Below are 16,181 nucleotides of genomic sequence, written 5' to 3' on the forward strand. Positions count from 1 at the left end.
GTGAGTTTGCATTTCTCACTGGACCAGTAACTGCTTGGACAAATTTGCTTCAGGTCACCAGTATATCCAGGTAAGCCTTTCCTTCTGTCTCAATTTTGTGTCCTAAGAGGTTGACTTGGAACCAAAGAGAGAACTGAGACACGAGGTACACTAGCAAAGCTTCCTGCCAATCACTGCTGACTCTCAGGGAGGTTGTCTAAGCCTAAATCCTAAAGGGTCTCAACTCATAAGGACCCTTGTCACCTCCTTCCCAATGCCTTCATAGCACTGAGACTTCCAATTCTGTATCACCATCTGGCAGCATAGCGTTGAAGGTCTGTGATTAGACGTGCCTCACTTCTGTGGGAGGACGGGGACTAAACATTCTTAGCACCAGTGGCAACTTGGTTTCCTTCGTTTCCTCTGGTTGAGAATTATTTTGAATCATAGAGGATGCATCTCCTGTGCCCTCTTCAAAGATATCTATTGTGTTCATATAGACATGTGCCTAAATAACCTCAGATATGCAGATGACACCACCCTTATGGCACAAAGTGAAGAAAAACTAAAAAGCCTCTTGATGAAAGTGAAAGAGGAGAGTGAAAAAGTTGGCTTAAAGCTCAACATTCAGAAAACGAAGATCATGGCATCTGGTCCCATCACTCCATGGGAAATAGATGGGGAAACAGTGGAAACGGTGTCAGACTTTATTTTGGGGGCTCCAAAATCACTACAGATGCTGACTGCAGCCATGAAACTAAAAGACGCTTACTCCTTGGAAGAAAAGTTATGACCAACCTAGATAGTATATTCAAAAATAGAGACATTACTTTGCCAACAAAGGTCTGTCTAGTCAAGGCTATGATTTTTCCAGTGGTCAGGTATGGATGTGAGAGTTGGACTGTGAAGTAAGCTGAGCGCCGAAGAATTGACGCTTTTGAACTGTGGTGTTGGAGAAGACTCTTGAGAGTCCCTTGGACTGCAAGGAGATCCAACCAGTCCATTCTAAAGGAGATCAGTCCTGGGTGTTCTTTGGAAGGACTGATGCTAAGGCTGAAACTCCAATACTTTGGCCACCTCATGCAAAGAGTTGACTCCTTGGAAAAGACCCTGATGCTGGGAGGGATTGGGGGCAGGAGGAGAAAGGGACGACAGAGGATGAGATGTCTGGATGGTATCACCAACTCGATGGACATGAGTTTGAGTGAACTCTGGGAGTTGGTGATGGGCAGGGAGGCCTGGCATGCTGCAATTCATAGGGTCGCAGAGAGTCGGACACTACTAAGCGACTGAACTGAACTGGACCGAAGCCACAAAAGAGCTTAGGGTCACATTTGGGATGAGTATACCTATGTGGATCCTAATCATCAATAGCCAGATGATGGACTTTTTCTGAAAACCTTTTATATTTAAATAATTTTTAGAGGATTTTCTTTCTAAGCAAATGTCCTATTACTACCTATAAAAGATGAAATGGAAAGAACACAAAAAGCATCAGTGCTAGTCTAAAATGCCCCTCTAAACAAAATTAAAGGGCAGAAGTCATTCAAACTAATTTTGGCCCCTTCCCCTGCCCCCCTCAGGGATTCTTAAGAACTCAAGAAATCCCAAAAAGCAACAGTCTGAAGCTGAAAGTGGGAGGCAAGGGGGCCAATTGGAAACAGACTAGTTATTTTATCCACTCAGAAGAATCTGGAAACACCCACATAACTTCTTGATATCTCTTCAATCCTTTGTCCAAATTCTAGTCTACAACTTCTATGAGATTATATTATAGATCAAGGCAAAAAAAAAAAATCTTAAGAATCTTCTCTTTAAATATTGGTGGGAAGATTCTGCTCTCATATTGAGCAGTTAACAATTGGTCCCATCTGCCAGAAATGTAATTAGAATAAAACATAAAGTGGGTCAAAGACAAGAACCCAACTCTAAATTAGTGCATTCTGCAAGACTGTACTATGCCTGACTCACAGCTAAAATTTTAGAATGAAAGCCATAAGATCTCGATTTGCATCTGTTTGTATAGTTATGCTTGTTTTATGTTATCTACAGGTCATATTATCCCATCTCTGGATGATATTATCAACCTATAAAATCCCTCAAGAGTTCTATTATAACTGACTTAGAGAAAAATAAGCTCTTTAATAAGTAAAATATTTCTAAATCTCCCATAAGTATAAAGACTATCCCAAATATTTGTCAAATTCATGCAATTTGGATAAATCTTTGGTAAATAAGATTGGTATAATATTATTATCAGTTTAATGAAAATGAGTTTGTCTTCTGAGTTATCAGCATTAACTATAATATAAGCATGAATTTTATCTTACCACATTTACTAGTCAAGTAAGCTAATATTATACCTACTAGGAGAGGCTTCCCAGGTGGCACTAATGGTAAAGAACCTGCCTACCAATGCAGGAGATGTAAGAAACATCCAGAAGATCTCCCAGAGGAAGGCATGGCAACCCACTCCAGTATTCTTGCCTGGAGAATTCCATGGACAAAGGAGACTGGTCAGCTATGGTCCATAGGATCTCAAAGAGTTGGACACGATAGAATTGACTTTAGCTTTAAGTATCTACTAGATACTTAAAATTATAAACATAATGAATTTCATTTTAATCAAACTGAGTCATTATTTTGAAATTTTATTGTAATAATAATGATTTATAACATGTATGCCTAAAAATAATTTCTAAAATCTCTTTGCCTTATAGCCTTAAAGTTTTAAGTAACAGATATTTATTAAATAGACAAATCAATTCTAACTAAGATAAAATGCTGACACATTCATTATTAGCATCAGATAAACTCTATGTAATTTTGCCTTTTTATTTTCACAAGCCTCTTAAAGAAGCTTAAAGATATGAATCTATAAATATAATCTTTTACCACACTAAGAAATTACACTATAAAGAAGCATATAGGTTTAAAATTGTAAGATGGTATATTCATAAATTTTACTAATCTGCTACAAAATGCTGGTATATGGCAGACAATTCACAACTGCCTACTTCCTAGATGTCTTCATAAAAGAAAGTCTTCTGTATTAGTTCAGGTTGTCATAACAAGATTCCACGAACTGGGTATCTTAAAAGGCAGACATTAATTTTGTTGCAGTTTTGGAGGCTAGAAATCCAAGATCAAGGTCCCAGCAAGGTTAGTTTCTCGTAAACACCCTCATCCTTGCTTAGACAGCTGCCATATTCCAATGTCCTTACACAGACTTTCCTCTGTATACACAGAGAGACTTTGGTGTCTCTTCTCGTAAGGACACTGTTCTATCAGATTAGGGCCCTGCCCTTATAACCTAGGGGCTTCCCCGCTCAGATGGTAAAGAACCTGCCTGCAATGCTGGAAACCCCTGGATCGAGAGGATCCCCTGGAGAAGGGAATGGCAATCCACTCCAGCATTCTTGTCTGGAGAATTCCATGGACAGAGGAGCCTGGCCGGCCATAGTCCATGGGGTCGCAAAAAGTCAGACACCACTGAGAAGCTAACACACTACACTTATAACTTCACTTAACCTGGGTAACTTCTCTAAAAATCCTATCTTCAAATACACTCACATTGGGAGTTAGAACTTCAACATGTGAATTTGAGGGAGGGAAGGTGCATAACAGTTACTAATTCAGTCTACAACAGTTACTAGTAATGAAAATAAAGTTTAATAAAAATATGAATAGAAATAATAGAGAAACAAAAAGCAACTTTCTATGAAAAGTATGCAAGGAACGTAACACACATTATTGTTAAAAGAAAAACGAGAGTAATATTGTCCCAAAAGTAAGATGACCAGTTGTTCCACAATCAGAAAGAAGAAAAGAACAGGACAAAATCTGAATGGTACAGAAAGTTGTACAAGGTTTGTAGAAAAGGAATCTTATGTTGAATGGTCAAATCTGTATACAGTTGAATGGGTTTATTTAGACTTTTCTAATATGCTTCTGCTAAGCCGCTTCAGTCGTGTCCAATTCTGTGCAACCCCGTAGAGGGCAGCCCACCAGGCTCCGCCATTCCTGGGATTCTCCAGGCAAGAACACTGGAGTGGGTTGCCATTTCCTTCTCCAATGCATGAAAGTGAAAAGTGAAAGTGAAGTCGCTCAGTCCTGTCCGACCCTCAGCGACCCCATGGACTGCAGCCTACCAGGCTCCTCCATCCATGGGATTTTCCAGGCAAGAGTTCTGGAGTGGGGTGCCATTGCCTTCTCTGTTTCTAATATGAGATTTATTATTAACAGTACCTGAATGCAAAACTAGAACTTGGTTTTTTCTCTCTAATAAAACCAGATTCTAGTTTTTGGATTGGGCTACTGGTCTGCTCTTCTTGATCCTTTAAGTACCCTTTTTCACCTAGAAAACAAAGATTCTGTGTCTTTTCAGAATAATTTCCTATGTTTTCATTTTATTCCTGACTGCTTAAAAGAACCAAGTCTTTTCACTACCGAAAGAGCTAACCTTTATCTTATAATCATGTAACTTCTTATCATTATTTTTACAGTCTTTCTTTGTCACTTTGTTGAATAGGTTAAGTATTGCTAAACAGTGCCCTATGATCCTAGTATTAATCAAGTTTTCAAACCTTTTGACATTTTTAAATTTGGGTATTTTACATTCTTAAAGTCAACTCCTAAATAAAATCTTGATCTTGAACTGACTTTGAAATGTCCCAGAGGGACCCAGACAATATCAAAGGATTTGCTCTTCACCTTGTAAAAAGAGAGATGTTAAAAATTAATTAGGTATGTTGAATTGCATAATAAGTATTGTCAAATAAGAAGAGATGCTTAACCTTCCTTAGGTTATATTTGTATGAGTAAATATTATTAATATAAGTATTCAGAAACTGCATGAATTTTCTAGAGATTTATCAGTGCCCTCATTGCCCATGATATGTCCTAGTAATATTTAGCCTGATATTAGAAAACAACAGTAAATGTTATTAATCTCCAGTTTTTATTTTAAAATATTGTGTGTGGAGGAAACAACCAAATTTCTCTGCCAACTGCATTACTTTTATAGAGAATTCTCAACAGAACTTTTTAACCTCAGCTATTTTAAATCCTTTTCAGACATAGATAGTTATTTTGATGCTTTCCTGAAAGCACTTGCAAGTAGCTACAGGCTAGAGTGTTTAACAAAAGGAATATTCTTAAAGATTCATGAAAAGGACTATGCCAGGTACCCTGGGATACAGGATTTAATGGTTTTGCTTAAATAACTATGACATCATACCACTGAACTAAGTCACAATTTCTAGAACTCTAGTGGAAAAGTTGTCAGGTTCATAAAACTGCTAATCTAAGATCAAGCACAAGAATTACATAAGACGAAATGAACTCAGCAATACATAAACCGTGAACTTCCAGATGTTCAAGCTGGTTTTAGAAAAGGCAGAGAAACCAGAGATCAAATTGCCAACATCTTCTGGATCACCGAAAAAGCAAGAGTTTCAGAAAAACATCTATTTCTGCTTTAATGACTATGGCAAAGCCTTTGACAGTGTGGATCACAATAAACTGTGGAAAATTCTGAAAGAGATGGGAATACCAGATCACCTGACCTGCCTCTTGAGAAATCTGTATGCAGCAGAGGAAGCAACAGTTAGAACTGGACATGGAACAACAAACTGGTTCCAAGTAGGAAAAGGAGTACGTCAAGGCTGTATATTGTCACCTTGTTTATTTAAATTATATGAAGAGTACATCATGAGAAACACTGGGCTGGAAGAAGCACAAGCTGGAATCAAGATTGCTGGGAGAAATATCAGTAACCTCAGATATGCAGATGACACCACCCTTATGGCACAAAGTGAAGAAGAACTAAAGAGCCTCTTGATGAAAGTGAAAGAGGAGAGTGAAAAAGTTGGCTTAAAGCTCAACATTCTGAAAACTAAGATCATGGCATTGGGTCTCATCACTTCATGGGAAATAGATGGGGAAACAGTGGAAACAGCATCAGACTTTATTTTTGGGGCCTCCAAAATCACTGCAGATGGTGACTGTAGCCATGAAATTAAAAGACATTCTTTGGAAGGAAAGTTATGACCAACCTAGATAGCATATTAAAAAGCAGAGACATTACTTTGCCAACAAAGGTCTGTCTAGTCAAGGCTATGGTTTTTCCAGTGGTCATGTATGGATGTGAGAGTTGGACTATAAAGAAAGCTGAGTGCCAAAGAATTGGTGCTTTTGAACTGTGGTGCTGGAAAAGACTCTTGAGAGTCCCTTGGACTGCAAGGAGATCCACCAGTCCATTCTAAAGGAGATCAGTCCTGGGTGTTCATTGGAAGGACTGATGTTGAAGCTGAAACTCCAATACTTTGGCTACCTGATGCGAAGAGCTGACTCATTTGAAAAGACCCTGATACTGGGAAAGATTGAGGGCAGAAGGAGAAGGGGATGACAGAGGGTGAGATGGTTGGATGGCATCACTGACTCAATGGACATGAGTTTGGGTGAACTCTGGGAGCTGGTGATGGACAGGGAGGTCTGGCGTGCTGCAGTTCATGGGGTTACAAAGAATCGGACATGACTGAGAGACTGAACGGAACTGAACTGAAATGAAATGAACTCAGAAAGGATGATTATGGTGTTTGTTTGGAATATTTCTTCTGGATTTAAAGAACATCCTTCTCTTTTCTCTTAAGCCATCTATACCTTACAAATTTGTAAATTATACTTTTGTAAACAAAAATGAAACATTTATCTTTTTCTCTCTCTGATCCTTTCAGACTTTAGAAACTCTCATTAGGTATTCTTAGTTTCATGGCAATATAGTTACTTGCACAAATTTGATAAGAATCTATCTTCCTTGTAACAAAACATAATTGGAAACATGGGTTATAAAATCAAGGCTTTGACTAGAATTTCACATTTTAAAATGATTCATAGAATCACATAGGTCCAGACAGTTTGCATTAATAAGTCTGACTTTATGGAACCAAAGCTTGAAAGCCCTGTTGGAAAAACTGACCTGTCACCTGGCTTAGAGTATTCCCAGCTATACAGGTAAATCAGGACATTCACTTCCTCACAGGCCTTCAAATTAGGGGGACCTTGAGAACAGATGAATTTACTCATGTATATAATGTAAATGAAGTCTAGTGACAAGTTTCTGTCTTGGTTTCCTAGCCTTCAGAGACTGTTAAAGGCCAAAGTGAGATTTCTTATAAAAGTTCCAGCAAAGTAAATTCTAAAAAGGGCTATGTGGTAAATTACCATTCTTGGAGCACTTATGTAATTAATCTGGCCAAATGTAATAAGATCAGACTCATTTTGTAACCAAGACTAATCTTACTTTTATTATTTCTGATTGAGATTATCATAGAGAAAAATTTTATGTTTCAACGGAAAACTATAACCCACCCTTGTTGGTTTCTCAGGGGACATTCAACTTTAAGGGATCCAATATGTTGCATTTTCCTTTGTGTGCCATTTCTCAAGGATTCTCTGTTCCTTATCAGTTCCTGGAATACAGGAATGAGTAGAGCTGCACACAGTTCTCAGGACTGAGATCATGGGAAAGAGCACCCACCTGGATTCCTTTCAGTGACTCCCTTCCTTGTATGTATTCAGTTCAGTTCACTCTCTCAGTCATGTACGACTCTCTGTGACCCCATGAATCGCAGCACGCCAGGCCTCCCTGTCCATCACCAACTCCCGGAGTTTACTCAAACTCATGTCCAAAGAGTCGGTGATGCCATCCAATCATCTCCTCCTCTGTCATCCACTTCTCCTCCTTCCCCCAATCCCTCCAGCATCAGGGTCTTTTCCAGTGAGTCCACTCTTCACATGAGGTGGCCAAAGTATTGGAGTTTCAGCTTTAGCATCAGTCCTTCCAATGAACACCCAGGACTGATCTCTTTTAGAACGGACTGGTAGATCTCCTTGCAGTCCAAGGGACTCTCAAGAGTCTTCTCCAACACCACAGTTCAAAAGCATCAATTCTTCAGCATTCGGCTTTCTTCACACTCCAACTCTCACATCCATACATGACCACTGGAAAAACCATAGCCTTGACTAGATGGACCTTTGTTGGCAAAGTAATGTCTCTGCTTTTTAATATGCTATCTAGGTTGGTCATAACTTTCCTTCCAAGGAGTAAGCGTCTTTTAATTTCATGGCTACAGTCACCATCTGCAGTGATTTTGGTGCCCCCAAAAATAAAGTCTGACACTGTTTCCACTGTTTCCCCATCTATTTCCCATGAAGTGATGGGACCAGATGCCATAATCTTAGTTTTCAGAATGTTGAGCTTTAAGCCAACTTTTTCACTCTCCTCTTTCACTTTCATCAAGAGGCTTTTTAGTTCCTCTTCACTTTCTGCCATAAGGGTGGTGTCATCTGCATATCTGAGGTTCTTGATATTTCTCCCGGCAATCTTGATTCCAGCTTGTGCTTCTTCTAGCCCAGCGTTTCTCATGATGTATTCTGCATATAAGTTAAATAAGCAGGGTGACAATATACAGCCTTGACATACTCCTTTTCCTATTTAGAACCAGTCTGTTGTTCCATGTCCAGTTCTAACTGTTGCTTTCTGACCTGCATATAGGTTTCTCAAGAGGCAGGTCAGATGGTCTGGTATTCCTATCTCTTTCAGAATTTTCCACAGTTTATTAGGATCCACACTGTCAAAGGCTTTGGCATAGTCAATAAAGCAGAAATAGATGTTTTTCTGGAACTCTCTTGCTTTTTCAACTATCCATTTTCTTGCAACTGGTGGAATTTCATTCTTTGTAATGGCTGAGTAATCATTTTACTGAAGATATATAAGCATGCAGTTCTGCTAATAAAATACTCTTGTTCCACTAGGGACTTGGTTCCCCCACAACCTTCTCTCTCTCTCTTCATTCTCTTTGGAGCATGGAAGCCTACCGAACTCACTCTCTCACCTGGGCTTCCAAGACCTCCTGGAGAGGACGCCCTGTCCCTTCGTGAGCAGTACAAGTCCTATACATGGGCTTTACTGGTTTTCCACCTAACCCAAGAGATACTGCTCTCTCTCTTTCTCTTTCTTTTCGCCGACTCTGGTCCCCAGGTCCCAGTCTGTAAAAGACTACAACATGGGTTATATTATAGCTATATATTATAGTTATAGTCCTGTTCAATGTCTTTGAAGTTTTACTCTCTATCAGTCAACTGGACTGGATCCTGCTAACTTGGACATTCTGTCAATCCTTACCAAATTCTGGATTCTTCTAGTTCCCTTTAATATCTAGCTCTTCCTCTCCTAGTTAACATTTCCAATTTTATCCCATCTTCCTGACTGGAAATAACTGAGAACTAAGGGCCTCCCTAGTGGCTCTGTCAGTAAAGAATCTGCCTGCAATGCAGGAGACCACCTGCCATACAGGAGACCACCTGCAATGCGGGAGACCCAGGTTCGATCCCTGGGTTGGGAAGATCCCCTGGAGAAGGAAATGGAAACCCACTCCAGTATTATTGCCTGGGTAATCCCATGGACAGTGGAGCCTGGTGTGCTACAGTTCATGGTTCACAAAAGAATTGGACTTGACCTAGTGACTAAATCACCACCAACCACCACCAAAGCCTGACTAACCCAGACAGTTCTAGAAAGCTATGCTCTTCCCACAGGATCCAAAGAAGCCCTGTAAGCTGAAGCTGAATGACGTGACATAAACTTCAAAGGACCCATCATTACAACAGGTCGTGTACGGGCAATCTTTGCGGCTGGAGCTCTGCTGTATGGACTGCTCAGGAAGTTCACCAAAACACCTTCATTCTTTCATGCTCTGCTTCAGGAAATAACCATGACTGTCACACTGACACCTATGCCATCACCAAAGACATTCGATCTTCAAACCAGGAAATCCGTCAGATTGCCATTGACATCCTCCCTCCACTACCTAAAAATACTTCAAAGCTAATATTTATAATCTTATTGACTAGCTGCCCCATAGACTCAGAAACTGGATTTATAGTTTGTTTTAGATATCATCTTTGATTTTCTTTCTTTTTCTTATTCTAATCTATGCATTTCTCTCCTTCTACAAACCAGTCAATCCTAAAAGAAATTGACCCTGAATATTCACTGGAAAGACTGATGCTGAAACTGAAGCTCCAATACTTTGTCTACCTGATATGAAAAGCCAACTCTTTGGAAAAGCCCCTAACACTGGGAAGTATTGAAGGCAAGAGGAGGAAGGAGCGATGGAGAATGAGATGGTTGGATGGCATCACTGACTCAATGGATATGAGTTTGAGCAAACTCAGAGAGTGAAGGACAGGGAAGCCCAGTGTGCTACAGTCCATTGGGTCACAAAGAGTTGGACACAACTTAGTGGCTGAACAACAACAACAGATCTCTTACTTCATAATTTCTAACTCGAGTCTTCTCTCCTGAGCCACCAACCCAGCTTCTCTCCAAGAAGTTTCAGAAGGGAGAAACGAAGCAATCAACAACCCACTAAAATGATGATACAAAGATTACTTCAAAGTGAATGCATCTGAGCTACAGATGCAAAAAGTAATCTGATATGAGCTTTCCCTATCTGTCTAAAGCAAAGATTTAAAGAGACATCTGCCACAAACCCCACCACCTTTACTCCTGAGTGATCAGGAATGCAACTAACCTTGGGCATCAGGACATTCCAGGAAAACTTGTGCAAACAAATGTCATCAGAGCCTTATATCTTTGAAGCCTTAAGCCCCTCCTCCCCACTTATTAACCTGGTATATAAACCTTTACCCCTAGCTGTTCTGTGCTCTGCTCCCTACAGAGGACTACTGCATGCATGAATAATGAACTGTTCTCCTGTTAATCTGTCGGTTGTCAATTAATTCGCAGGTCCCCAAACCCCCAAACCTAAGTTGATAGAGAATAGATTTTTTCCTGCCTGACACATGGAAGAACTGACTACCGTTGATATCTAATTAAATCATACAGATGTCAAAGGTTATCATCCAGATGATGGTGATCCTTCAAAATCTATGAATATGAAAATACCTATCATTCTTCTGTAGTTGTGTTTAAAAGTTTTGTGTACATGTATTACATGTACACTTAATATGCATTCTTTGTTAATAAGGACATGGATATGTACTAATGTACACACACTACTCAGATTCAAGCTTGTGCATTTTATTGACGAAGTCTCTATAGTTAGTATATATAAATACTTTTCTCTGCCTGGTTTTGGATTCTGAATGATGCATATTGAAATCTTTCATTAGTTACCTTGAACATTATTCTTTGTAATTTTGACAGTTCAGTTCCTAAAATATTTTGAGGCTATGTTGTTAAGAGTTCACAAGTTGATGATGACAGTTGACCCTGAACAATATGCATGTTAGGAGCACCAACCCTGCTGCTGCTGCTGCTAAGTCGCTTCAGTCGTGTCCGACTCTGCGACCCCAGAGAGGGCAGCCCACCAGGCTCCCCCGTCCCTGGGATTCTCCAGGCAAGAACATTGGAGTGGGTTGCCATTTCCTTCTCCAAAGCATGAAAGTGAAAACTGAAAGTGAAGTCGCTCAGTCGTGTCCAACCCTCAGCGACCCCATGGACTGCAGCCTATCAGGCTCCTCTGTCCATGGGATTTTGCAGGCGAGAGTACTGGAGTGGGGTGCCACTGCTTTTACAACTTTTGCTGCCTTAAAAAAAACAATTTGTTAGTTTCTGTCTTTTAATAGGTACAGTAAATATAGTTAATATATTTTTTATTACAAAGGTACTTATTTTTCCTATTATTCTATGACTTCTATATACCAGCAATTTGTATTGACTCTTTTCCCCTCTCGCTCTTATGGCTATTGGATGGAAAATATTTTCTGTATTCTCTGTTTTCCACAATCTATGTGACCTAGTTCTAAATTATATTTCTACTATTTCAATGGTTTTCTTTACATTGGTAAGTGCATTTTTGGAAGTAATTAGTGCTAAGGAGTCTTATGTAAATAACAGCCTGACTCTGGTCCATAGATGTGAGATCCAAATCTGGGAGACTCTGCAAAGTAATTCAAAAAGTAGGGCTTGCAAGTACCAAGCGGCAGATATCCCACCCCATCACAATCCTTCACAAAGCTGGAAGGTCACTTTGATTTCATGCAAAGAGACTGAGATGAGAGGAGGGGAAGAAGTCATCAGGCTTCATGTGGCTACTGAATCAAGTGATCACACACCCAACCAAAGAAGCTGTTGGGCATGTGGACCACTGGGAGGACCCAAAGGGAAATTATGTAGGCCCTCTCTGCAATGACTTTTGAAGTTAGCCTCGGTTGAAGATGATTACTTTCTCCAAGAACACAGTGCACCTAAAACAGAGCACCCCAACTTCAGACAGAACCACTAAATCCAAGTAACACCAGGCATCACCTTCATGACTAGCAGGAAATCAGCCCCCTTGCCTCTTTGTTCCTAGCCTTCCCAAACCAGGAGACAGAGCTGTTGGAGGACAAGGGGAAAAGACAGCATGCCTTGGAGCCAGACCACAAGCAGCCTTTGCTCTTGTTGATTACTTCAAGTTCCCAGAGCTACAGTTCTAGTTTGTAATGGCAGAAAGAGGATGACAGATTTTGAAGATTTGAGTTTTACACTGAGCTGGATTAAATTAATATTAATAAATGAAAGTAACTGGAAAACTTTGGAGTCTGCTAGTTACTTGTAAGGATGGAAAGGAGGAAACAACATAATTGAAAGTAATCATTAGAAAAAAATAAATACAGTCCCATATATGCCATATACCCCAGCACACTGAGATGTCTTCAATACCAGTAGCCCTGGTTGAACTGTAGCTCCCTCCACCTGTCGTCCTAGGCACTCAGGCCACAGGCAGGTGTCTTATCTTGTTAGTTCAGAGTGACTGCCCCATGATATGGCTGGGCCTTCTAGAGACCCATAAACCAAGGCAGCAGGTGGCTTGGCTTAAATCCTGGTCACAGACTGATTTTGTCCTCCAAGGGTTAGACACACAGCCTCCTAGAAGTCAGTGTCCCCAGCAGCAGTTGGGAGGAGGGGTCAGTTAGGAAGGGATGGCTCCTAGTTTCATGTTGCTTTCTAATTCTGGCCTGGTAGCACTCTTACTTTCCTTTCCTTGTGGCTCAGCTGGCAAATAATCTGTCTGCAATGCGGGAGACCTGCGTTTGATCCCTGAGTTGGGAAGATCCCCTGGAGAAAGAAAAGGCTACCCACTCCAGTATTCTGGCCTGGAGAATTCCATGGGGTTGCAAAGAAGTTGGACATGGCTGAGCAACTTTCACTTTCACTTTACTCTCCTTCAACCCTTCCAGTCCCTAAGCTCTCTCTATCTGCTTTTAGCCCTAGAAATTAGAAAGCCCACACTGGACTTCAGTTCACCATTGCTTGGCATTTCTGCCCCCTCTCTGGTCCACCTAGAGATCTAATATTAAATTTTCACATTACATGTTTATTATTATGTTTTTAAAATATTTTATCTAGCTTTGGTATATACTTTAAGCAGAGGGTGCTCAAAATATGAACTTACAACATTGTATCAATCAGATTTGACCTATTTCTTATAAACTTAAATATGATCTCTGTTCTCCACATTCCACTAAAATATTAATGCTTCGAATCTAGTTCCAAGGTGGACACTGAAACAGAATTTAGTAAGTAGAACCTGAAAGAGTAAATGCATCACATTGCCTAAAAAGGGTTCCAGTACTCAAGATAATATAAATGAGTAAAGACATATAAAGCATTTAAACAAATGTCTTTAGTCTTTCGTATTCTTACATTTTTGTATTTACTCTTTTTCTCTTTCACTCAAGTTTTTTGGATGGAAAATGCTTTCTATATTCTTTCTTTTCCACAATCTATTTATATTCATATAATGCATTTATATGGGGTTTCCCAGGTGGGGTTAGTAGCAAAGAACCTGCCTGCCAATGTGAGCGACATTAAGAGATGCAGGTTCAATCCTAAGGTCAGGAAGATCCCCTGGAGGAGGGCATGGCAACCCACTCCAGTATTCTCACCTGGAGAATCTCATGAGCACAGATGCCTAGCTGGCTACAGTCCAAAGGCTCTCAAAGAGTTGGACAGGACTAAAGCCACTTAGTATAGTACACATGTAATTTTTAAGCTCATAAAATCTGAGGCCAGATTTAGGAAAAAACTTATAGACTTGATCTTCAATGGCATTGTCAATTTGTAGTTCTGTGAAACAAATGAAAGTAGATAATGTGTAATTTTTGAAAAAATCAGAATCTAATATGACACTTTCTAATGAAAACACTAATTAAAATTAATAAAAGGCACCATGCTGCTACTGCTGCCATCTGACCCTCTATTCCCTCTGGGTATGATTAAGCTTGTGCTTTCCAATATTATGACATAATTTGAGAACTTGTATCAACTTTCCTGTTCCTTAAGCTATTCATACAATGTTCTGGTCTCAACAAACAAAAGTGTGGTGACCTGAAGGGCACTGTAAGGTATTAAGAAGTTACAGAGAAATCAAAAGGAGGAGTTAAAAATGAAACTATCCTTATGTTCCAAAGTGTATTACTATATGGCACTTTCCTCTTTGTTTTAATATGCTATATCCCACCACAGCCACAAATTAATTTTCTCTGCTCCCTAAATGAATTACATGTAACTGTTTCTAAAAATGACTACAGACATGAAAGTCATTTTCACTTAATAACTATTAATCTCATATTTCTTGGTGTCACTTCAGTATGAAATGCAAAAGAAAATTATGCTAAACATTGCAAATTTATGGCAAACACCAGTCCTTGATTTATATTATTATAGATGGTTTATCACCAGAAGCAATCTAAACAAAACTCCATCAGATAGATGTTACAATTTGTACTTATTTCCCCCAGCACTAAATAGCTCTTCAATTTCAGAACTATCATTAATTTCTTATAAATGCAAATCTTTATTTCTTATTTTAATCTACAATAATTTCTTCCAGTCTTCAGAAGATTAACTTTTACATAAAATATTCAAATAGCAATTATAAACAATACTTTGCTTTCCCTGGGCAATCTATGAGCTATTTATGCATAAACTATTTAAAAGGAATGGGTGGTCAGTATTGATCAGGAATATAGTGGACCAGTATTCCATCCTCCTTCCTTTTAAATGATCTCACAACTCCAAATTCAGGCATTAAGGAAAACCTTGTCAATGGGTGTGACTATCTTTAAATTGTTTTGCTACCTCCTTAATCTTCTACTTTTACTCTATTTCCTTTCAAAATCTCTGCAAAGACCTAAGCCACCCTATTGACCTTAATGAAGAGAAAGCTGCAACTATACACTCTTCACTTATTTTTTTACTTCCATCTCAAAGCAGAAACACTTATAAATCTTCACCTGATGACACATCCTCGAGGGCAAAGAAGACAAACAGTCCTGGCCACACTCCAGGATGACTTTTTCTCCTCCTGCCAGTCCAGCCTCACCTGCACCTGGCCTGCCAAGCCCACTGCAGTAGCCAAGTCTCCACTAAAATCATGCAGAAATTATGGACTTCACTACAGCAAATTCTCCACCATTTAAAACTTCACTCTGTCTCCTCTAAAAATCAGAAGACAAAGCAATAGAATCTTGAGAATTCCAAGCTGACCAGCCTTAAGTGCTATTTACCAGGTCTATCCAGCTGACATCCTTCCTGCCCTAAGCCATTCATCATCACTGTTTTGTCTTTACTGCTAATCTCTTTAGCTTAAGATGGGAGGTCCCTTATGAATATGCTATTGATTCTACATAGAAAAACACTGATTGATTGAGATTCTCTGTTTTCTTTATCTCTTTAAAAAAAAAAAAAAAAAAAACCTAGTGCAAACAGCAACCCACTCCAATATTCTTGCCTGGACAAGAGGAGCCTACAGTCCACTGGGTCCAAAAGAGTTGGACATAACGACTAAACAACAACAAAATGCTAATATATCTTCAACATCAAGTCATAGACAGTGGCATCAATACCTCAAAAATAATGGAAATCACACTGCTTTGAAGATACTGTGATGAAGAATTCATGAATTCACTCTACAAAATTTCCTTAAGCATCTGCAATGTATTATCAATTGTGGCAGGGCCCTGTAATACAGTCTGAAGTGAACTGTCCTTGAAACTAATGAAATTTAAACTTCAGGACCCCTCACTAGCCTTGAATACTACCAGCTCTGGAAGAAGTTAAACTGGTATTTTCACTTTAGCATAAGTTTTTGTAAAATTTGAAAATGTAAGATATATGTGTACTCTTT

Source organism: Ovis canadensis, chromosome 1 (assembly GCF_042477335.2).
Source record: "Ovis canadensis isolate MfBH-ARS-UI-01 breed Bighorn chromosome 1, ARS-UI_OviCan_v2, whole genome shotgun sequence".
In the NCBI taxonomy this organism is placed as follows: Eukaryota; Metazoa; Chordata; class Mammalia; order Artiodactyla; family Bovidae; genus Ovis; species Ovis canadensis.